The following is a 24774-nucleotide window of genomic DNA, read 5'->3' on the forward strand; positions in this document are numbered from 1 at the left end:
GCGTACGCCTCACCGTTCCTTGATTATTTGAATAATTGGCGTACGCCACATTGCTCAAATCATCGACTCTTCAGAACATCTCAAAACAAATCAAACTAATTTCTCGCCCCCGAGCGATCGAAACCAATAAAACACCCAAACACATCAATCCAATTTGTCACCCCCGCGTGACCAAAACCCTTTCAGAAAGAACACTGTCAATCCTTTCTAATGCGCACAACAAACCAATGCTTAAGCCTCCGCCGAGAGTAGACAAGCCAGCGTTTAGCCGTTAGAACGCCGACCCACACAGTCGTTCATCAAACAAAACACACCAAATATTCGTAGTACCCCGAACTACGAATGCTCTGATTTCCTTATTGCACCATAAGGATACGTAGGCACGAGATTGCGAGATCTTGGCGAGCACACTAATAAAAAACCTCCCTTTTCCCATTTTGAGGTCTTCATCCATCTCTATTATCAACTCTAATTACTAGAAGAAAGCAAATAACATTTAACTAACATTCAAATAGCAAATTAGACTAAAAGGTTCTCGTTGAGTACAACGGACGTGAGGGGTGCTAATACCTTCCCCTTGTTAATCGACTCCCGAACCCGAATATGGTTGCGACGACCATTATTCTGTTTTTTCAAAGGTTTTATCGATATTTTCCCATTCCTTCATTGGAATAAATAAAGTTCGGTGGCGACTCTGTTCGAACATAAATTTTTCCTTGACCATCGCGAGGAATCGTATTTTTCGAGATGCGACACCACCATCACTGATGACTAATCTCAGCATTCCGAATCCAGGGGAGATTATTCGCTTAAAGAGTCTAATTACCACCCGTGCGTCATTCGTTGGAGAGGCTATGGCCTCAATCAATTTTGATACGTAATCGACCGCAACAAGGATATACTTGTTACCAAAAGAAGATGGGAAAGGTCCCATAAAATTGAATCCCCAAACATCAAAGATTTTTACTTCCAAAGTGCGTTGACACCGGTAGCAATTTGTGATTGCGATGTGGACATCTTTCCACAGAGTGGGCCAAAAGAGGTCGGCTTGCAAGATCTTAGTTCAAGTCTTCGAGGTTCTTGCATGTCCTCCATAAGGAGCATAATGACAGTGGGAGAATACGTTTTCAACCTAATCCTCGGGGAAACATCGACAGAAAATGGCTTTGGCGCCTCTCTTGAAAAGTAGAGGCTCATCCCAATAGTAGTGTTTAAGATCGTGGAAGAATTTTTTATTTTGTTGGTAGGTCAAGTATGGCGGAAGCACCTTAGCTGCTAAGTAGTTGACGAAGTCAGCGTACCATGGTAGTGTGGTTTGAGTGTGAATTGCTTCCAATGCCTCGTTTGTTTTGGTATCCTTATGGGTTAACGCATCTTTAGCTGTATTTCTTTCTAGTTGGGCTATGAGTCTTTCGTACGGAAAATCATTGTTTATAGGCACTCGTTTAGGTTTAATACCTTCAGGACAAGTGATCGACCATGACATTTTCAGTCCCTCTTCTATCCTTGATTTCTAAGTCAAACTCTTGTAATAGTAAGATCCACCTTAGGAATCTTGGTTTGGTGTCTTTCTTGTTTAACAGGTACCTAATTGCAACATGATCGGTATAGATAATTATCTTTTTCCCCTACTCGGTAGGAACGAAATTTATCCAAAGCGAACACTACGGATAAAAGTTCCTTTTCTGTGGTGGCATAGTTCATCTATGCAGGGTCTAGGGTTCTACTTGCATAGTATATTGCATGAAGTTTCTTATCCCTTCTTTGTCCTAAGACTGCGCCTACAGCATAGTAACTAGCGTCACACATGATTTCAAAAGGTAATCTCCAATCGGGCAGTTGCATGATAGCTGCCGTAATAAGAGCTATTTTTAGTTATTCAAATGTCGCTAGGAATTTTCCGTCAAAGATGAATTTGACATCTTTCATCAATAAGCCAGTCAGTGGTTTGGTGATTTTTGAGAAATCTTTAATGAATCCCCCGTAGAAACTGGCATGTCGTAAGAAGCTTCGTATTTCTCTTACGTTTTTCGGAGGCTGAAGGTTTTTTATAACTTCTATTTATTCCTTGTCGACTTCAATCCCCTTGTCAGATACTATGTGTCCGAGCATGCACGATTCCTTATCGGACCATGAAATGGCATTTTTCCCAATTTATCACAAGGTTCACTTTTACGCATCTTTTTAATACCATTTCAAGATTCGATAAGCAACCTTCAAAGCATTGTTCGCATACAGAGAAATCTTCCATGAAGACTTCCATGACATCATCTATGAAATCAGCGAAAATTGATATCATGCATCTTTGGAATGTTGCGGGAGCGTTACATAGTCCGAATGACATTCTTCGGTAGGCGAATGTACCATAGGGGAATGTGAAGGTCATTTTCTCTTGGTCGTCGGGATGAATAGGAATTTTGAAAAATCCGGAATAACCGTCTAGGTAGCAGAAGTGAGAATGCTTAGCCAATCGTTCAAGCATTTGATCAATAAACAGTAAAGGAAAATGATCCTTCTGAGTGGCTTTGTTTAATTTTCTATAATCAATACACATTCTAATTCCAGTAACCATTCTCTATGCTATAGATTCTCCTTTTTCATTATTCACAACGGTGACGCCTCCCTTCTTTGGTACGACATGTACTGGGCTGACCCATTGACTATCGGATATCGGGTAGATAATACCTGCTTCTAATAGAGTTTACACTTCTTTCTTTACTACATCACTCAGAATGGGATTTATCCTTCTTTGATGTTCTCTAGAGGTCTTACAGTCTTCCTCTAGTATTATGCGATGCATGCATATGGAAGGGCTTATTCCTTTTAGATCTGAGATATTATAGCCTAAAGTAGTTGGGTATTTTCTCAAAACGTGTAGAAGCTTTTCGGTCTCTATCTGACCTAAGTCTGTATTTACTATTACAGGTCGCTCAAGTTCAGTGTCTAGGAATTCGTACCTTAGATTTTTGGGTAACGTCTTAAGTTCTACGGTTGGTTTCTTTGGGAAAGGCATATGATCGGGCATTATTGCTAGTCATTCGCTGAGGCTATCATCTTGGTATTCCTTACTTAAATTTTTGTCTTCAAAAGTAGGAGGCCTTGGAATTTTCAGTATTTCGGAGTATGATGTTTGTTCATTCTCCATCTCTCTTATGCATTCGTCGATGACATCTAGTATACAACAGGTATCGTCTATAGCTGGTGCCTTTAGGAATTGCGTCAAAATGAATTCGACTTTTTCCTCACCAACTTCGAAGGTTAGCTTTCCTTTCTTAACATCTATGATAGCTCCGTTTGTAGCTAGGAATGGTCTTCCTAATATGATAGGGATGTTAGAATCCCCTTTTATATCCATGATTATAAAATTAGTAGGAATATAGAATTGTCCTATGCACACTAGAACATTTCTAGCATACCTACGGGAAATTTAACAGAATGATATGCAAGTTGTACGAACATTCTCGTAGGTCTTAGTTCTCCCATTTTTAGCCTTTCGCATATGTACAAGGGCATTAAACTAATACTAGCTCCTAAGTCGCATAGTGCTTTGTCAATGACAAACTTTCCGATTACACAGGGTATGGAGAAACTACTTGGGTCTTTCAACATTGGAGGCATATTGTTTTGTATTATGGCGCTACACTCAGCAGTAAGTGTCACGGTATCATTATCCTATATCTTCTTATTTGTAATATTCAATTGTTTTAGAAGCTCTACGAATTTTTTAAATTGTCCTACACTTTTAGATTTAACAAGTTTTTGAGGATAAGGGATAAGGGGTTTATATGGTGGTGGAGGCACATAAGGTTCTTCTTTCTTCCTTCTGAGTTACCTTACCCGGGTCTTGATGCATGGATGGGTTTTGAGTTCTAGGGTTGATCAGTCCATCTAGTTCTGTCCCACTTCATAGTATAATAGCATTTGCATAGCCTTTAGGGTTTGGTTGCGGCTTTCCAGGAAATGTGCCTGCAGGAGCAGCAATAGGTGTTTGTTGTTGAGCCACTTGTGAGATTTGTGTTTCCAACATTTTGTTGTGGGTGGCTAGTGCGTCTACCTTGTTTGCTAACTACTTGATTTGCTCACTAGTGTGTATGTTCTGATTTAGGAAATCCTTATATGTTTGGGCTTGGGTAGCTATTAAGTTTTCCATCATCATTTCTAAGTTTGATTTCCTAAGAGCATTTTGAGTATTTGAGGCAGCTTTGTGATATCCTGGTGGTACAGCTGGTGCTTGGTTAGGTGCATAAGATGCATTATTTTTTTTGTATGAAAAGTTAGGATGGTTCTTCCAACCTGGGTTATAAGTGTTTGAGTAAGGGTTTCCTTGAGCATAGTTCACCTGGTCTATAGAGGTTCTTGTCAAGAGTTGACATTCTGGGGATGTATGCCCTTGAACTCCGCATATCTCACAGTTTGGTGCTACTGCAGCCACGGTGGCTGCTGGTGTTATGGTCAAGCTATCTATCTCCTGAGTCAGAGCATCTACCTTGGTGTTGACATGGTCAAGTCTGCTTAATTCGTACATGCCGCTCTTCGGTTGAGGTTTCTCTACAGAGGTTCTTTCACTTCCCCATTGGTAATGATTATGGGCCATACATTCGACGAGTTGATAGACCTCATTGTATGGTTTATCTATCAGTGCGCCACCTGCGGCGGTGTCTATTGTCAATCTTGTATTGTATAAGAGACCGTTATAAAAGGTGTGAATGATCAACCATTCTTCTAGACCGTGATATGGACAAATCTTCATCATGTCTTTGTGTCTCTCCCAAGCTTCAAAAAGTGATTCATTATCCTTTTGTTTAAACCCGTTTATTTGGGATCTTAGCATAACTGTCTTATTAGGTGGGAAATATCAGGCTAAGAAGACTTTCTTCAACTCGTTCCACGTAGTCACAAAGATGGATGGTAGAGACTAGAGCCAAGCTCTAGCTCTATCTCTTAATAAAAATGGGAAAAGACGGAGTCTTATAGCTTTTGGGTTGAAACCATTCGCTTTCACTGTGTCTGCGTATTGGAAAAATACTGACAAGTGTAGGTTCGGGTCCTCCGCGGGACTACCTGAAAACTAGTTTTGTTGTACGGCTGACAACAATGAGGGTTTTAGCTCAAAATTATTGGCCTCGATGGCAGGGGCAGCGATGCTGTTATGTGGTTCATCCTGCGAAGGTATTGCATAATACTTAAGAGGACAGTTTTGCACTTCTTCGGCCATCTCTGGTTGAATAACTAATTCAGAAGTAGGGATGTTAAGGTCAGGAAGATTTAGCTTGATACGATGTTCCTGTATCAAGTTTCGTATCTGGGGTTCTAATATAAGATAACGCTGGGGTTCGTCGAATTGTAACTTTAATTTCTCGCCTTGAGAGCGAGTACGTGGCATACACTCGACAAATACAGAAAGGGAAAAATAATTGTTTGCCTTAGTCTATACTAGGAAACAGTGGAGTTACGATATCGACTAAATCATTCCCGACAACGGCGCCAAAAACATGATCGCGACTTGTTAAGTCTATGTGAATCGTGACTGCAAGTGCACAGTCGTATCGCGTAGTTTTAAAGATTATCGAACCCACAAGGACTAATAACCGAACGTATCAGGGTCTAATGTTGCTATGTAAATCTAAGGTTGATGATCGTTCTATGATTGGAGGGATGAAGAGAAATAACTATAACGTAAATAGAATATTGATAAAGATATGAGATATAGGGGATATTGGTATGTAACACATCAAACTTTGGGGATTCGATAGATAGTTGGCATAATCTTATTTGTCAAAATATTCTTCAGTAGAAATTATTTATAGAAAGGACCTAGTCTCACACTCTCGTTTTTATTGACTTTGACCATACTCCTAAACCAGAATGCTTGGCTCTCGCGGTGTCACTATGAATTTAAATGTAATTTTTGAATATAAATAAAGTCTAACTAATCCTAAAGCATTCTCATTATGTTTAGGATTAATGCTAGTTTCAGCCATCTTGTTAAAATCCCAACTCTCGTTCTTGTTGACCGTAACCTTAGTTTGTTTTGTACTCTCGTGCGAAAAAAGTTTGATTAAATTAAGAAACTAAACCCGGAAAAATAAGTTTTATAAAAACTAACACCAATTATTTATGAATCACGTCATTTCGATGATCCTTACATACAGATACCTAAGGGATTAGCTTGACATGGATACGCTAACATACATGGTAATTGGGGAATCAAACATGTGATTAGACATAAATAAATAAAACACAAATCAAAATAAGACCTGGATTGCGAATTAAGAACTGGCATTGAATCTTGATTATTCAATTAAAATAATGTCGGTACGCTTTGGCAATGAATAACCATTACAATTGAATCCCAAAAGCGTAAATAATAAAGCGGAATAGTCCCGGATGTGGAGAAACTATCACTTTTACAAAGTAAGAAAACTGCCTAAATAAATTCTGACTAAAATTAATCGTCGCTTGAAAACTGGAAGAAGAGCGTGTCCTAAGCGTGTCTGAGAGATCGTTTATATATTTTACACAATCCCTAATTTGTAGCAAAGGTGGGTTGATTCGTGGCTACAAAAGTGGAGAAAAAGGTGGAAGACTAGGTTGTGGCGGTTGCCACAACCCTAGCCTTTGAATGATAAACGAGCGCCACCTTTTTAGAATTGGGCGCCACCTCTTAAGGCTTGGTGGTGGGTGCCACCTCCTCCTTGGGTCAATGTGGAGGGCGCCACACACCTTAGATAATGGGCGCCACAAGCCCATTTGCTTTGGTGGCCCATTATCTCTTATAAAACTCCATTTTCTTCGCTTTTTCTTTCCTTTTTGCTATTTTCCATTTAGTTTTCTATAAACCTTTTAATCGATAAATACCTGCAATAAACATAAAATACTGCGTAATAATAAGTGTTAATCAAGTAAAAAGCAAGGCATATGGAGCCAAAAATACGATACTTTTTCGCGTTATCAAGTATACCCTTAATTATTCCTTCTATCACCTCAGGGAACCATTCATAAGTTTCACTATCAATTATCTACCCTCAATCACAAGTTGCTCACCCTAGTGACATAGTATTCCTTTGACATCGAAATACAGTTTTCTTTGGAATTCCATATACACCCTTTAAGGACGATATAGTGGCAGTCCGTATTTGTCCCTAGAGTTGTTTGGCTAATACCCAGACATTCAATTCCTTCTTTTTTGGCCAAATATAAAATAGTGGCAACCATGTTGTTCCACGTATCATTTAACGTCGTTTCCCTTTATGGTACAAATCCCATTTCTCGTATGGATTCCAATAGAATTTTACTTTCGATTTCAAACTATACTTCTTCAGTCACTTATTACCAAATCCTTCGATTCTGTGACTTTGGTCACTTCATTCCATTCATCTCCATGATGTATTCATACTCTGCCTTCATTCACTCCATGTGATAAATCAGTATTATTTGAGCCAAACACACTACCTCTTTGTGCTCCGTCTTGCGTCATCTTGTGAACGAAGAGATGTTTGGGTCATACCCCCAAACACTTATTTCATTCTCCATCTCTCTTATGTATTCGTTGATGACATCTAGTATACAATAGATATGGTGTATAGCTGGTGCCTTTAGGAAATGCGTCAAAATGAATTCGACTTTTTCCTCACCAACTTCGAAGGTTAGCTTGCCTTTCTTAACATCTATGATAGCTCCGGTTGTAGCTATGAGTGGTCTTCCTAATATGATAGGGATGTTAGAATCCCCTTTTATATCCATGATTATAAAATCAGTAGGAATATAGAATTGTCCTATGCACACCAGAACGTTTTCTAGCATACCTACGGGAAATTTAACAAAATGATATGCAAGTTGTACGAACATTCTCGTAGGTGTTAGTTCTCCCATTTTTAGCCTTTCGCATATGGACAAGGGCATTAAACTAATACTGGCTCCTAAGTCGCATAGTGCTTTGTCGATGACAAACTTTCCGATTACACAGGGTATGGAGAAACTACTTGGGTCTTTCAGCTTAGGAGGCATATTGTTTTGTATTATGGCGCTACACTCAGCAGTAAGTGTGACGGTTTCGTTATACTATATCTTCTTCTTGTTAGATAAGATTTCTTTGAGGAACTTAGCATATTAGGACATTTGAGTTATGGCTTATGTAAAGGGTATTGTAATATTCAATTGTTTTAGAAGCTCTACGATATGTTTAAATTGTCCTACACTTTTAGATTTAACAAGTCTTTGAGGATAAGGGATAGGGGGTTTATATGGTGGTGGAGGAACATAAGGTTCTTCTTTCTTCCTTCTCAGTTACCTTACCTGGGTCTTGATGCATGGATGGGTTTTGAGTTCTAGGGTTGGTCGGTTCGTCTAGTTCTGTCCCACTTTGTAGTATAATAGCATTTGAATGGCCTTTAGGATTTGGTTGCGGCTGTCCAAGAAATGTGCCTGCAGGAGAAGCAGTAGGTGTTTGTTGTTGAGCCACTTGCGAGATTTGTGTTTCCAACATTTTGTTGTGGGTGGCTACTGCGTCTACCTTGTTTGCTAACTGCTTGATTTGCTCACTAGTGTGTATGTTATGATTTAGGAAATCCTTATTTGTTTGGGCTTGGGTAGATATTAAGTTTTCCATCATTATTTCTATGTTTGATTTCCTAAGAGCATTTTGAGTATTTGAGGCAGCTTTGTGATATCCTGGTGGTACAGTTGGTGTTTAGTTAGGTGCATACGATGCATTATTGTTTTTGTATGAAAAGTTAGGATGGTTCTTCCAACCTGGGTTATAAGTGTTTGAGTAAGGGTTTCCTTGAGCATAGTTCACCTGGGCTGTGGAGGTTCTTGTCAAGAGTTGACATTCTGAGGATGTATACCCTTGAACTCCGCATATCTCACAGTTTGGTGCAACGGCAACCACGGTGGCTGCTGGTGTTATGGTCAAGCTATCTATCTCCTAAGTCAGAGCATCTACCTTGGTGTTGACATGGTCAAGTCTGCTTAATTCGTACATGCCGCCCTTCGGGTGAGGATTCTCTACAGAGGTTCTTTCACTTCCCCATTGGTAATGATTATGGGCCATACATTCGACCAGTTGATAGACCTCATTGTATGGTTTATCTATCAGTGCGCTACCTGCGGCGGCGTCTATTGTCAATCTTGTATTGTATAAGAGACCGTTATAAAAGGTGTGAATGATCAACCATTCTTCTAGACTGTGATATGGACAAATCCTCATCATGTCTTTGTATCTCTCCCAAGCTTCAAAAAGTGATTCATTATCCTTTTGTTTAAACACGTTTATTTGGGCTCTTAGCATAGCTGTCTTATTAGGTGGGAAATATCGGGCTAAGAAGACTTTCTTCAACTCGTTCCACGTAGTGACAAATTTGGATGGTAGAGACTAGAGCCAAGCTCTAGCTCTATCTATTAATAAAAATGGGAAAAGACAGAGTCTTATAGCTTTTGGTTTGAAACCATTCGTTTTTATTGAGTTTGACCATACTCCTAAACCAGAATGCTTGGCTCTCGCGGTCTCACTATGAATTTAAATGTAATTTTTGAATATAAATAAAGTCTAATTAATCCTAAAGCATTCTCGTTATGTTTAGGATTAATGCCTAGTTTCAGCCATCTTGTTAAAATCCCAACTCTCGTTCTTGTTGACCGTAACCTTAGTTTGTTTTGTACTCTCGTACGAAAAAAGTTTGATTAAATTAAGAAACTAAAACCGAAAAAATAAGTTTTATAAAAACTAACACCAATTATTTATGAATCACGTCATTTCGACGATCTTTACATACTGATACCTAAGGGTTTAGCTTGACATGGATACGGTAACATACATGGTAATTAGGGAATCAAACATGCGATTAAACATAAATAAATAAAACACAAATCAAAATAAGACCTGGATTGCGAATTAAGAACTGGAACTGAATCTTGATTATTCAATTAAAATAATGTCGGTACGCTTTGGCAATGAATAACCATTACAATTGAATCCCAAAACCGTAAATAATAAAGCGGAATAGTCCCCGATGTGGAGAAACTATCACTTTTACAAAGTAAGAAAACTGCCTAAATAAATTCTGACTAGAATTAATCGTTGCTTGAAAACTCGAAGAAGAGCGTGTCCTGAGCGTGTCTGAGAGATCGTTTATATATTTTACACAATCCCTAATTTGTAGTTAAGGTGGGTGGATTCGTGGCTACAAAAGTGGAGAAAAAGGTGGAAGACTAGATTGTGGCAGTTGCCACAACCCTAGCCTTTGAATGAGAAACGAGCGGCACCCTTTTAGGATTGGGCGCCACCTCTTAAGGCTTGGTTGGCGCCACCTCCTCCTTAGGTCAATGTGGCGGGCGCCACACACCCTAAATAATGGGCGCCACATGCCCATTTGCTTTGGTGGCCCATTCTCTCTTATAAAACTCCATTTTCTTCGCTTTTTCTTTCCTTTTTGCTATTTTTCATTTTGTTTTCTATAAACCTTATAATCGATAAATACCTGCAATAAACATAAAAATATTGTGTAATAATAAGTGTTAATCAAGTAAAAAGCAATGCATATGGAGCCAAAAATACGATACTTTTTCGTGTTATCAAGCATACCCTTAATTATTCCTTCTATCAACTTAGGGAACCATTCATAACTTTCACTATCAATTATCTACCCTCGATCACAAATCGCTCACCCTAGTGACATACTATTCCTTTGACATCGAAATACAGTTTTCTTTGGAATTCCATATACACCCGTTGGTGTAAGCCCTAGAGGCCAATACTTTTGGTACTTGTATCGAATTATTTATTAATAATAAAAGGCATTTTCTTTATTATGTTTGATTAATAATGTCCCTAGAATAGCTAGTCCGTTTAATGTATGAGGTATGACTTAATCATGAGATCACATTAAACATAATGACATTATTCTTAAAGTATCCATAGTCGAGCTTTATTGTGAAGTGGGATAACATTAAAGCATTAAGACTATTATGTTTGTAGACTGATGATCATATCTCATGGATCATGGATAAAGAGTTATCAAGTCTTAAACATAGGTATGAATATTAAGAGTAATATTAATACCGGATTGACCCGCTATGAGAATACTATATAGAAAGTTATGCAAAGTGTCATAAGTTACGCTCATGGTGATAATGGTGTATACCACTCTTCGACCTGAAACCACTATGGACCCTAGATGTAGAGTCGAGTGCTTTGTTGCTGATCCAACATTGTCCGTAACTGGATAACCATGAAGACAGTTGATGGGTAATCCACGAAGCATGCTGAGGGACATGAGTGACCTAGATGGAATTTGCCCATCCTGCGTAACAGGATAAATGTCTATGGGCCCAATATTGAACTGGACAAGGATGACACGGTCTATACCTTGTGTTCAATATAGACATAAGGGCAAAGGGGTAATTATACACATAATTATTATCACAGAAGGACTTGTCATATCACATGACATTTTCGTGACTTGGGTAGCAGTGATGTGTTGCTAGATACCACTCACTGTTTATTATGTTAAATGCGTGATTTAATATAATTGCCAACGCCGCGAAAACCTATAGGGTCACACACAAAGGACGGATTGATGAGAGATAGAGTAACTAAGGAACACCGTAAGGTATGGTGTACTTATGTAGAATACGAAATATGGTAAGGTACCAAATACTTAAGTGATTTTGGCATATTATGAGATATGGGCCAAAATACACTTAAGTGGGCTTTTTAGCTTGAAGCCCACACAAGTGGTTCTATAAATAGAATCCCTTGGGTAGAAGCGTTGTCACTCAACTCAAGTGAACTCTAATTGGAATTTTGTTTCCCTCTCTCTCTCACTCAAAGGCTTCATTCATAACAGCTAGCACTGTGATTGAAGGAATCCGTTCGTATGGACTGAGTAGAGACGTTGTCATCGTTCAACGTTTGTGATCGCCACAAGAGGTAACGATTCAATCACTGATCATGCCCATTCGTAAGGATCACTAAATGGAGAAATTATTAAATTCTGCTGCGCCTTGGATGGCAATTCTCCTTCAATGGTATCAGAGCCACTTACGAAACCATGAATCTGATAACTATTTATTTTCTGTATTAATACGATTAAAGACAGAGTGAATCAAAGATTAAATTGAGATCAATTAAGTTATATATGTGATATATATAATCCTGATGGAAAATACATTATATATGATATAATGTTCTCGTTTCGTTCATTCAAACACTCAATGGTTGTTTTCCTTTGAGCGATCAATGGTCGTTTACTTTTTGATCCGATGTTAGTATGGTGAAGCAATGACATATTGATCAATCATACTGAATAAATAATCGAGATGTGTTTGACGGTCTGAAATTGGTGCATCAGGGTTAGTGACGGCACAAGGGTTGTGTTGTCAGAGAGTTATGCGATTGGGGTTGTGACTGCACAAGAGTTGTGCTTTCTAAACACTTTTTGGAACAGTGTTAACCGATTAATGCATATGGTTAACCGGTTAACGCATTTGGTTAACCGGTTAACGCAAGACGAAAAACAGTTTTCCAAGAGATTTTCAAACAGTGTTAACCGGTTAACGCATTTGGTTAACCGGTTAACGCAAGGCAGAAAACAATTTTTGAACAGATTTCAAACAGTGTTAACCGGTTAACGCATATGGTTAACCGGTTAACGCAAGGCAAAATTCACCCGTTCGGCTAACTCAGTGCTTTAAAGTATCAAGTGTTGATGCGAAAAGTGACGTCGATTTTAAATGAATTGTTCAATAAAAATTTCGGCCAGGGGCGCTGCCCCCTTGACCCCCGTCCGCTGACCGGCCAGCGGACCCTTGGCTAACTCTGCGTAGTGTGATCGGTTGTCGAAATTTAATTTGGTTTTAATTAATTAAAAGAATTAAAATTGATAATAATAATAATGTGTTTATTATTGTCTTGTGGTGATCGGTTATGGCCTTAGTTTTCCTTTATTTTGTTTTGGTTTTTTAAAATACGACCTGCGTGTCGTGCCTCTCTTTTAATCTCTCAATGTAACTTCTTTTCTCATCTCACTCCCTCGTATGTAAAACGAGTTTCTTTTATGTGATGTAATGTTATGAAGAAAGCAAAGAAGTCAGTGCCAAAGGAGGACAACCTTGAAGATATTTCTTGGAGAAGCTTAGATCGTTCTTAGGTTAGCTTAGGTTCTCTCATTGGCTTGGGAGAACAATTGCGCTAGGGGCCATAACTGTTTCATTATGTATGTATGTATGTTGATGCTTGTGAATGTATGTTGATGCATGTGAGAGGCGATTTATATGATAAATAAGCCGGTGAGATCAGAAAAATTGCAATTCTCTCAAATTAAATATTAAGTTTATGCTTTCCAAGTTTTAACACTCATCAAGACTAGTATCGGATAATGTAGGTTTCGCCTACGCGAGGTGCATGTTCTATATTAGTAAGGTGAGATGGGATAATTGTAATATCCAACTGCTAAAACGATGGGTCAAACTTAATTATAATAATATTATATATGTCTGGAAGCAAGAGTTAGGAATGATCCATATGATGGATTGGAATAAGGAGTTATTCACCCAACTGGAATTTTCAAGAGTTGTATGAGATACAACTAGAAAGAGTTCCTACCTAAATAACCTAGTTTTGTGTAATCCACCTACGCGGACTTAGAACGAAGTGAAATATCGATCTCGACCCACTAGAAAATCTTCCAACGATATTTTCTGAATCAAATGATGAGGGTCATTTGTTTTGAGTAAAATAGTGGGAGCATATTTGATTAAAGGCCTAATTAAATATGTCAATGATATTTATATTTTCATTAATCCTTATGTAGATTATCATGAAAGCAAACACCTCTAACAACATCTTGGGATCAATCCTTGACAAAGAAAAATTGTCTGGGACAAATTTTCTGGATTGGCACTGAAACCTGAGGATTGTCCTCAAACATGATAAAAAGCTGTATGTCTTGGAGAAACCTGTTGCTGAAGAGGAACCTCCTAGTTCTGCACCTAAGGCAGAAAGAGATGCTTATAAGAAGCATGTCGATGATGCCAATGAAACTGCTTGTCTCATGCTAGCTACCATGAACTCAGAATTGCAAAAGCAACATGAGAACATGGCAGCGTTCGATATGATCGAACACCAGAAGATGCTCTATCAAGAGCAAGCAAGGCATGAGAGGTTTGAATTTTCAAAAGCCCTTTTTCAAGGCAAGTTAGCTGAGGGAGCCCCTGTAGGTCCCTATGTACTCAAGATGATTGGGTATGTGGAAAACCTTGAGAGATTGGGTTTTCCCATCGGAAAGGAACTTGCGACTGATTTGATCTTGCAATCATTGCCAGATGGGTTCAGTCAATTTGTCCTAAATTTCAATATGAATGATATGGACAAATCGCTTCCTGAACTGCTCGCCATGTTAAGAACTGCCGAGCAGAATCTGAAGTCAAAAGGGAAGTCAATTCTGATGATCGGAAATGGAAAGAGACAGAACAAAAGGCCCACTAAGCAGGGTGATAAAGGGAAAGGCAAGGAAGTTTCCAAACCCAAACCCACTGTTGCTGCATTAAAGCCTAGTGGAGCCATAGAAAAAGAAGGCACTTGCTTCCATTGCGTTAAGACCGGACACTGGAAGAGAAACTTCCCAAAGTACCTGGAAGATAAGAAGAATGGAGTAGAGACTTCAACTTCAGGTATTTTTGTTATTGAAATTAATTTATCTACTTCTGCATCATGGGTATTAGATACTGGATGCGGTTCTCACATTTGTACCAATGTGCAGGGACTAAAAAGGAGTAGAGATTTGGAAAAAGGTGAAGTCGACCTACGAGTTGGCTATGGAGCAAAGGTTACTGCTTTAGCCGTAGGAACTTATGTATTGACTTTACCTAATGGTTTAATAATTCAGTTAGAGAACTGTTATTATGTACCTGCAATTAGCAGGAATATTATTTCCATTTCTTGTTTGGACAAGTTTGGTTTTTCATTTATAATAAAGAACAATTGTTTAATTGGTTTTACATTAATACTAAAAGGATGAAACCTAATGAGTTAAATCCAACTCACCTTTGGCATTGTCGATTAGGCCACATAAATGAGAAACGCATTTCCAAACTCCATAAAGATGGATTGTTGGACTCTTTTGATTATGAATCATATGAGACATGCATATCTTGTTTAATTGGAAAGATGACAAAGTCTCCATTCACAGGAAAAGGTGAAAGAGATAATGATCTTTTGGCCCTCATACATACTGATGTATGTGGACCACTGAACATGCCAGCCAGAGGAGGTTTTCAGTACTTCATCACATTTACTGATGATTTCAGTAGATATGGTTATGTGTATTTAATGAAACACAAATCATAGTCCTTTGAAGAGTTCAAGGAATTCAAGAATGAAGTACAAAACCAACTAGGTAAGAATATTAAAACTCTTCGATCAGATCGAGGTGGTGAGTATTTAAGCCTAGAGTTTAATGACCATCTGAAAGAGTGTGGGATCCTATCCTAACTTACTCCTCCTGGAACACCCCAATGGAATGGTGTATCTGAGAGAAGAAATCGAACCCTGTTGGACATGGTCCGATCCATGATGAGTCACGCCGATCTTCCAAACTCCTTTTGAGGACATGCACTATTGACATCAGCTTACACACTTAACCATGTTCCATCCAAAAGGGTTGAAAAGACACCATATGAGATATGGAGTGGTAAGGAACCACATATGTCTTACATGAAGATTTGGGGTTGCGAAGTTTATGTGAAACGACAAATTTCAACTAAGCTTGAGCCAAAATCTGACAAATGCTTATTTGTGAGGTATCCTAAAGAAACAAGAGGGTATCACTTCTACAATCCTTCTGAGGGCAAAGTGTTTGTCGCTCGAATTGGAGTTTTCCTAGAAAAGGATTTTATTTCCAAAGGAATCAGTGGGAGGAAAGTAGAGCTTGAAGAAATTCAAGAATCAAAAGGCATTGATACACCTATGGATGAATAAGAGCAGGAAACACAAATAGTTGTGTAAGAGCAACCTGCTCAAGTAGAACAAGACCAGCGTAGGTCAGGCAGGATACGTCACCTACCTGAGATATATCGATATCTGATCAAGGTGATGTATTACTCATGGATTCATCAAAAACGAAGATGAGCCTTGTGTCTACAAGAAGGTTAATGGGAGCATGATCGTGTTCCTGGTATTATATGTAGATGACATATTACTCATTGGAAACGATATCCTATACTTTGATCACCTTGGTTGGGGAAATGCTTTTCTATGAAGGACCTAGGTGAAGCAGCCTATAAATTAGGAATCAGAATCTATAGAGATAGATCACAAAATGCTTGGCCTAAGTCAGAGTACATAGACAAAGTGTCGAAACGCTTTAATATGAATGGTTCCAATGGTTATGTGTTTTGCTTAAATGGTGGCGCTGTGAGCTAGAAAAGTTCAAAGCAAGATATAGTTGTTGATTCTACAACCGAGGCTGAGTATATTGCTGCCTCAAGTGCAGCAAAGGAAGCTGTTTGGATCAAAAAGGTTCATTAGTGAACTTGGCATAGTCCCTAGCATTGTGGATCCCATTGGTCTCTATTGTGATAACAATGGTGCTATCGAATAAGCTAAGGAGCCTAGATCTCATCAACGATCCAATTACAAACTTAGGCGTTATCACCTCATTCGAGATAGAGGAGATGTGAAAATATGTAGAGTACCAACACTTGACAATATTGTTGACCCACTAACAAAGCCTCTTGCACAGCAGAAGCATGATGGCCATACTAGATCAATGTGCATTAGGGGTATGCCTGATTGGCTCTAGTGCTAGTGGGAGATTGTTAGTGTAAGCCCTAGAGGCCAATACTTTTGGTACTTGTATCGAATTATTTATTAATAATAAAAGGCATTTTCTTTATTATATTTGATTAATAAAGTCCCTAGAATAGCTAGTCCGTTTAATGTATCAAGTATGACTTAATCATGAGATGACATTAAAAATAAGGACACTATTCTTAAAGTATCCATAGTCGAGCTTTATTGTGAAGTGGGATAACATTAAAGCATTAAGACTATTATGTTTGTAGACTGATGATCACATCTCATGGATCATGGATAAAGAGTTATCAAGTCTTAAACATAGGTATGAATATTAAGAGTAATATTTATACCGGATTGACCCACTACGAAAATACTATATAGAAAGTTATGCAAAGTGTCATAAGTTATTCTCATGGTGATAATGGTGTATACCACTCTTCGACCTGAAACCACTATGGACCCTAGATGTAGAGTCGAGTGCTTTGTTGCTGATCCAACATTGTCCGTAACTGGATAACCATGAAGACAGTTGATGGGTAATCCACGAAGCATGCTGAGGGACATGAGTGACCTAGATGGAATTTGCCCATCCTGCGTAACAGGATAAATGTCTATGGGCCCAATATTGAACTGGACAAGGATGACACGGTCTATACCTTGTGTTCCATATAGACATAAGGGCAAAGGGGTAATTATACACATAATTATTATCACAGAAGGACTTGTCAGATCGCATGACATTTTCATGACTTGGGTAGTAGTGATGTGTTGCTAGATACCGCTCACTGTTTATTATGTTAAATGCGTGATTTAATATAATTGCCAACGCCGCGAAAACCTTTAGGGTCACACACAAAAGACGGATTGATGAGAGATAGAGTAACTAAGGAACACCGTAAGGTACGGTATACTTAAGTAGAATACGAAATATGGTAAGGTACCAAATACTTAAGTGATTTTGGCATATTATGAGATATGGGCCAAAATACACTTAAGTGGGCTTTTTAGCTTGAAGCCCACACAAGTGGTTTTATAAATAGAACCCCTTGGGTAGAAGCATTGTCACTCAACTCAAGTGAACTCTAAATGGAATTTCGTTTCCCTCTCTCTCTCACTCAAAGCCTTCATTCAAAACAGTTAGCACTGCGTTTGAAGGAATCCGTTCGTGTGGACTGAGTAGAGACGTTGTCATCGTTCGACGTTCGTGATCTCCACAAGAGGTAACGATTCTATCACTGATCATGCCCATTCGTAAGGATCACTAAATGGAGAAATTTTTAAATTCCGCTGCGCCTTGGATGGCAATTCTCCTTCAATAGTGGCAGTCCGTATTTGTCCCTAGAGTTTTTTGGCTAATACTCAGACATTTAATTCCTTCTTTTTTGGCCAAATATCAGATAGTGGCAACCGTGTTGTTCCACGTATCATTTAACGTCGTTTCCCTTTATGGTACAAATCCCATTTCTCGTATGGATTCCAATAGAATTTCACTTTCAATTTCAAACTATACTTCTTCAGTCACTTATTACCAAATCCTTCGATTCTGTGACTTTGGTCACTTCATTCCATTCATCTCCATGATGTATTCATACTCTGCCTTCATTCACTCCGTGTGATATACCAGTATTATTTGAGCCAAATACACTACCTCTCTGTGCTCCATCTTGCGTCATCTTGTGACCCAAGAGATGTTTGGGTCATACCCCCAAACACTTATTTCTTCATATTTTCGGCATTACCCTATAGCGGCAGCCATGCTATCCCACATACTGGTAAGAGCCACCTTACTCTTGGGTTCATGTTTTCACCCTTGTTGGAGTTCAAAACACTATCCTTTGGTTTAGACCATACTTTGATCACAACTTCTTTTCATTTCCTACAACTAGTTGTTTGAAGTACGGGGCTCTGAATTCCTCGTTGCACTATGAGGATAAGTAGGCATGAGAGCCCTAATCCTCACCGAGCATTTTATCTATTTCTTTTCTTTTTCCCTCATTATTTTGTGAGTATCCTTTAGATCACACCTTTTCGAGAGAGAATAATCAAAATGGAGCCTATGGAGTACCATGGATGTTTGGGGTGCTAATACATTTGCCTTGCATAACCGACTTCCTTACCCAGCATATCTCTTTCCCTCAGGTTTTATCGATGGTGACAATGTTGTATGTTCGAGCGTACAATATGTTCGGGTATATTTCGACTAGCTTCAGTTTGGGATGCTTCATTGCTTGGAGTACTTTCTAGTCGCTAAAAGGAGTCGAACCTAGTTTAGGATGTTTCCTCTCTAGTTTTAGGTGTTTCTCTTTATACCTTACTCTCTTTATATTATTCATCATTTACTGCTTTACGTTTTTGCATTTCCTGTTACATTGGATATTTGTATATGTTATTGTTGGGATGGGGTTGATACTATATGAGTGAAGCTCTATACCTGAGCTTAGTATACACATAGGATAGACTCATGGATAATCATGTACACCTACGTTTCACGCATTGGGTTGTCACGAGAACCACACCCATACTAGATTCACTTGGAAGTATTTTTCTCCTATGAGCATTGACTACGGCAAGGTATTTTTATTTCGAGTCGATGACTCTGGGAGACCTTCTAGGGACCACCTTGAAGCATAGTCCATACCTGTGAGGGGGATATGAGTTTTTCTTGCAGGAAACCATAAACTCCACCTACCTTGATACTCATATTACGTCGAACTTTTGAACTTACAGCAAATGGCATATACAGATTATTCTAAATGTATTAGAGTTTTGAATATGCATTATCTATATCATTCCATCATGCATTATCAGTCATCATGACAAATCTTTTTGCATATACATTTCTTTCCAAGAATCCAAGAGCCTAGTTTGTTGACTAAGCATCTAAGACGAATCATGACTTCTGAGAGAAAGAGCACTCACATTTACAAGTTTGTAGAGCCTCAGTTGATTGTTTTGAGAGGATTAGGGGCACGTCTCGTTCTTGGAAGCAGAGATGAATTCAAGAAGGCTTATGGAAATCTCCTATGAATGTTGAACACTGAAATCAATACCGTTGTTGTGCACACTCTAGTGCAATTCTATGACCCTCCGTTGAGATGCTTTACGTTCCGAGATTATCATTTGGCACCCATATTGGAAGAGTATTCACATATTCCAGGTATTGGGATCAAGAACCGAGTGCCTTATGTCTGCACTAAGGAACTCCCCAAATACCAAGTCCTTGTTGAAGCCCTCCACATAAGGAAGAAGGAAGTTGAGTTGAACCTAAAACCTAAGGGTGGATGTCATGGGTTTACCTTAAAGTTTCTTGTTAATAAAGCTACTACGTTCACCAAAGGTGAGAGTTGGACGACTTTCAACGCCATTCTAGCTCTACTTATCTTTGGGATCGTACTGTTTCCAAACATGGAAGAATTTGTGAACATGACCATGGTGGTTGTGTTATTTGTAGCGTCAACCCTCGAGGATGTGTAATTGTTAAGATGGATATTCAAAAACTGATGGATGAAAATGTTATTCAAATTCAACAATCCAGGTATATGAGGAATGATTTATTTGTCATTATGCTAGTGTTCAAGACCCTCAAGCGGGTAGTTATTCAATTTGATAGCAGCATCAGAAATGTCAACAGATTGGTATCGTCATTGGTTATACGGTTAGCGGGCCCCATCCCCTATTCATATGATAAAGTAGTGCCTTATAAGTACAAATGCCACCATGATTGAGAATGGGCAAGTGGTTCATCTTCCCACTGCAAATTCAATTGTGAGCATTGCAGATGTCGTAAAGGTGACCATAGTGGTCGAGTGTTTGATTCGGTTGTGGATGATGTTTCTGTGGGTAAGAAAGCAGAAGTTCCTACAATTGATTCGGTTAGTGCTCCAACTTGTCTGTCTGGTTAATCTAGCAGGTGTAAGGCTAATGATGATGATCATGATGAGGTACTTCATTTGATCAAGGGAAGAGAGTTCAATGTTGTGGGCAGTTGCTTCAGACATCGTCCAAGATTTTTGTATTGTCATTATTGATGAACTCTGAAGCAGATAGAGAAGCTTTGCAGAAAGTGTTGGAGCAAGCCTACGAGGAACATGAAGTTACTCTGGATCAGTTTGACCATATTGTTGCCAACATCACTTCATTTAATAATTTTAGCTTTTGTGATGAGGAACTTCCTGAGGAAGGTAGAAATCATAACTAGGCGCTCCATATTTCAATTAAATACAAAGAGGATGCTTTGTATAACATATTGGTTGATATTGGTTCATCATTGGATGTATTGCCCACGTCAAGGCGCTCCGATGAGGTACAGTGGCATGGTTGTTAAAGCATTTGACGGTTCCCGAAAAACTGTCATTCGAGAGGTGGGCCTTCTGGTTAAGATAGGTTTGAGTGATTTTAAAATTACTTTTCAAGTAATGGATATTCACCCGGCCTACACCTGTTTGTTGGGAAGGCCATGGATCCATGAAGCTGGCGCTGTGGCATCTACTCGGCATCAGAAATTGAATTTTTTTAAGAACGGTAAGCTTGTCATTGTTGTTGGAGAGAAAGCATTTCTAGTGAGCCATTTGTCATCCTTCACCTATGTGCAACCCGAAGAAGAAATTGGAATTCCATTCCAAGCCTTGACTGTTGCTGATGAGTTGTAGAAGACTAGGGCACCCTTGTCTTCTCTGATGGAGGCCAAAAACGTTATTCAGGATGGTAGCACCGACAAATGGGGTTGCATTATAGAAGTTATTGAGAACAAGAATAGAGCAGGGCTGGGATTTCAGCAAGGGCCGTTCAACGGAAACGTCAAAGCTATGAAAGAAGTTTTATGTAATGGGGGGTTCATTCACATGGATGATCAACACTCAACTGCAATTATTGAAGTTAATGATGAAGACGAAGCTTGTGTCAACTTTGTGACACGTGGCTAGACTTCTAACAATTGGATTGTTGTAGACGTTCTTGTTCTTATGCACCGTTCAAAGTAATTTGTTTTATTGTTTAAGAAAAATCCTTCTCCTATGCCTAAGGGAGAAATGAAACATTGTTGGGAATTTTCAATATTATCATCAATAAAAATACAACATATCTTCGATGTTTGTTTTTACTTTTTGCTTTTTATGAAAATGGTAATAAAAAAAAACATAAATAAATAATAATCTTTCTATCTGCATAATGTTTGTTTGCTCTCGACTTCTCTAAAATTAAAATATCAAATCATTATGCAGGTTGATACCTAAACCAATTGAACATAATGATCCTACTCCCTCTCCAAACTTTGATTTCCCTGTGTTTGAAGCTGAGGAAGAGAATGATGATGAAGAAGTGTATGATGAGTTATCATGTTTGCTTGAGAAGGAGGAAAAATCCATTCAACTGTTTGAAAAGCATATTAAATTAGTCAACTTCGGTTCTGATGATGATTTGAAGGAAGTCAGGATTGGGTCTCAACTTTGCCCAGAAGCTAATAAGGGGTTGGTTGAACTTCTTCGAGAATATTCTGATGTGTTTGCTTGGTCCTATCAAGAATGCCTGGTTGGGATTTTGAGATTGTGGATCATAGATTGCCTTTGAAGCCTGAATGCCCGCCGGTCAAGTAGAAGTTGAGAAGAACTCATCCCGATTATAAGGCCAGTCTGAAAGATGATTTCCCTCTACCACACATTGATATGTTGGTAGACAATACAGCTAAATTCAAAGTCTTTTCATTTATGGATGGATTTTCCAGTTATAATCATATTAAGATGGCACCCGAAGATATGGAGAAGACCATATTAATTACACCCTGAGGAACATTCTGTTATAGAGTGATGACTTTCGGTTTAAATAATATTGGTGCAACGTACCATAGATATATGTCCACTCTTTTCCATGATATGACACATAACGAGATTGAAGTCTATGTTGATGATATGATTGCCAAATCAAAGACTAAAGAAGGCCATGATAAGTATAAACTCCGCTTAAATCCCAATAAGTGCACTTTTGGTGTTCGCTTTGGTAAGTTGTTAGTCTTTATTATCAGTGAGAAGGGTATTAAAGTTGATCCTTCCAAGGTCAAAGCATTACAAGAGATGCTTGCGCCCAACACTGAGAAGCAAGTCAGATGTTTTCTTGGCCGCTTGAACTATATCCCAAGATTTATATCGCATATGACTGCCACATGTGCGCTTATATTCAAGCTTCTTCGGAAAGATTAGTCTTCTAATTGGACTGAGGATTCCCAAAAAGCTTTCATCAGTATCAAAGAATATCTTCTTGAGCCTCCAATTTTGTCTCCGCCTGTTGAAGGAAGACCTTTGATCATTATATATGATTGTGCTTGAAGAGAATATGGGTTGTGTTCTTGGTCAGCAAGATAAATCTGGGAAGAAAGAATATGAAATTTACTACCTCAGTAAGAAGTTCACCAATTGTGAGACTCAGTATTCTATGCTTGAGAAGACATGATACACAGTGGCTTGGGATGCTAAGCATTTACAACTAGATTAACCATCGAATGTAAGAACAATATGGCTGAGTATGAAGCTTGCATTATGGGGCTTAAAGAGGCCATTGATCTCAGAATTAAATATCTTGACGTCTATGGAGATTCAACTTTGGTTGTGAATCAAATCAAAGGTGAATGGGAGACGAATCAACCCGGTTTGATACCATGTAGATATTATGAGAGGTGAATTTCAACTTTCTTTATAATGGTTGAGTTTCATCATATCCCTGGAGATGAAAAGCCGATGGCAGATGCTCTTGCAATGTTGGCTTCCATGATTATGGTGAAAATTTGGAATGAAGTTCCCAATTTAACTATGATGCGTCTTGATAGGCCAACTCATGTATTTGCTGTTGAAGAAGTCAAAGATGAAAATCCATGGTATTATGATATCAAGTGTTTCCTTCAAAGTCATATTTACCCATCTGGGCCATCTTTGAAAGATAAGAAGACTTTGAGGAGATTAGCTTGCAACTTCTACTTGAATGGTGATGTGCTTTATAAGAGAAATTTCGATATGGTTTTCCTCAGATACTTGGATAGACACGAAGTAGACCTATTAATGACTGAAGTCCATGAAGGTTCCTTTGGTACTCATTCCAATGGACATGTTATTGTGAAGAAAATGTTGAGAGCAGGTTACTATTTGCAGACAAAGGAATCTGATTGTTGCAAGTTCGTGAAGAAATGCCATAAGTGTCAAATTTATGCAGATAAGATTCATGTACCTTCGACACTATTGAATGTCATTTCCTCTCTATGGCCTTTCTCCGTGTGGGGAACTGATATGATTGGTATGATTGAGTCCAAAGCTTCGAATGAACATCGTTTCATTTTGGTGGCTATTGATTGCTTCACAAAATAGGTTGCAGGAACATCGTATGCAAATGTGACCAAGCAAGTTGTTGTAAGGTTTATCAAGAATCATATTATATGTCGTTATGCTGCGAACAAGAATATCAAGAAGATTATCTAGAAGATGGTTGTGACATACATAGATTGGCAAAAGGTGCTCCCATTTTCTTTGCATGGGCACCGTACATTCGTCCACACTTTAATAGGGGCTACCCCTTTCTCTCTTGTCTATGACATGGAAGTTGTACTCCCTTTAAAGGTTGAGATCCCATCATTGCATGTGCTAATGGAAGCCAAGTTGATAGAAGCTGAATGGTGTCAGACCAAGCTTGATCAGTTATATTTTATTGAAGAGAAGAGATTGACTTCCATGTGTCTTGGTCAATTGTATTAATAGAGAATGAAGAAAGCTTTTGATATGAAGGTCAAGCCTCATGTGTTCCGAGAGGGTGACTTCGTGCTCAAGAAAATTTTGTCTTTCAAACCTGATTCTAGGGGCAAATGGACTCCTAATTATGAAGGCCCATATGTTGTTAAGAGAGCCTTTTCAGGCGGTGCATTGGTTCTTATGACTATGGATGGTGAAGAGTTCTCTCATCCTGTAAATGTCGATGAAGTCAAGAAACACTTCACCTAGATAAAG

General features: G+C 38.7%; 2 non-coding genes across 2 annotated transcripts; both read left to right on the forward strand.

Moving 5' to 3' along the window:
- The first annotated feature begins 4724 nt into the window (after positions 1–4724).
- LOC127134042 (small nucleolar RNA R71) lies at positions 4725–4831 on the forward strand. The gene has a single exon (XR_007807822.1). It is a non-coding gene; the product is annotated as a small nucleolar RNA R71 (small nucleolar RNA).
- Positions 4832–9182: 4351 nt separating this feature from the next.
- On the forward strand, positions 9183–9289 carry LOC127134057 (small nucleolar RNA R71). Its single transcript, XR_007807837.1, has one exon. It is a non-coding gene; the product is annotated as a small nucleolar RNA R71 (small nucleolar RNA).
- The last annotated feature ends 15485 nt before the right edge of the window (positions 9290–24774 follow it).

The sequence above is a fragment of the Lathyrus oleraceus genome, chromosome 3, assembly GCF_024323335.1.
Source record: "Lathyrus oleraceus cultivar Zhongwan6 chromosome 3, CAAS_Psat_ZW6_1.0, whole genome shotgun sequence".
Classification (NCBI taxonomy): Eukaryota; Viridiplantae; Streptophyta; class Magnoliopsida; order Fabales; family Fabaceae; genus Lathyrus; species Lathyrus oleraceus.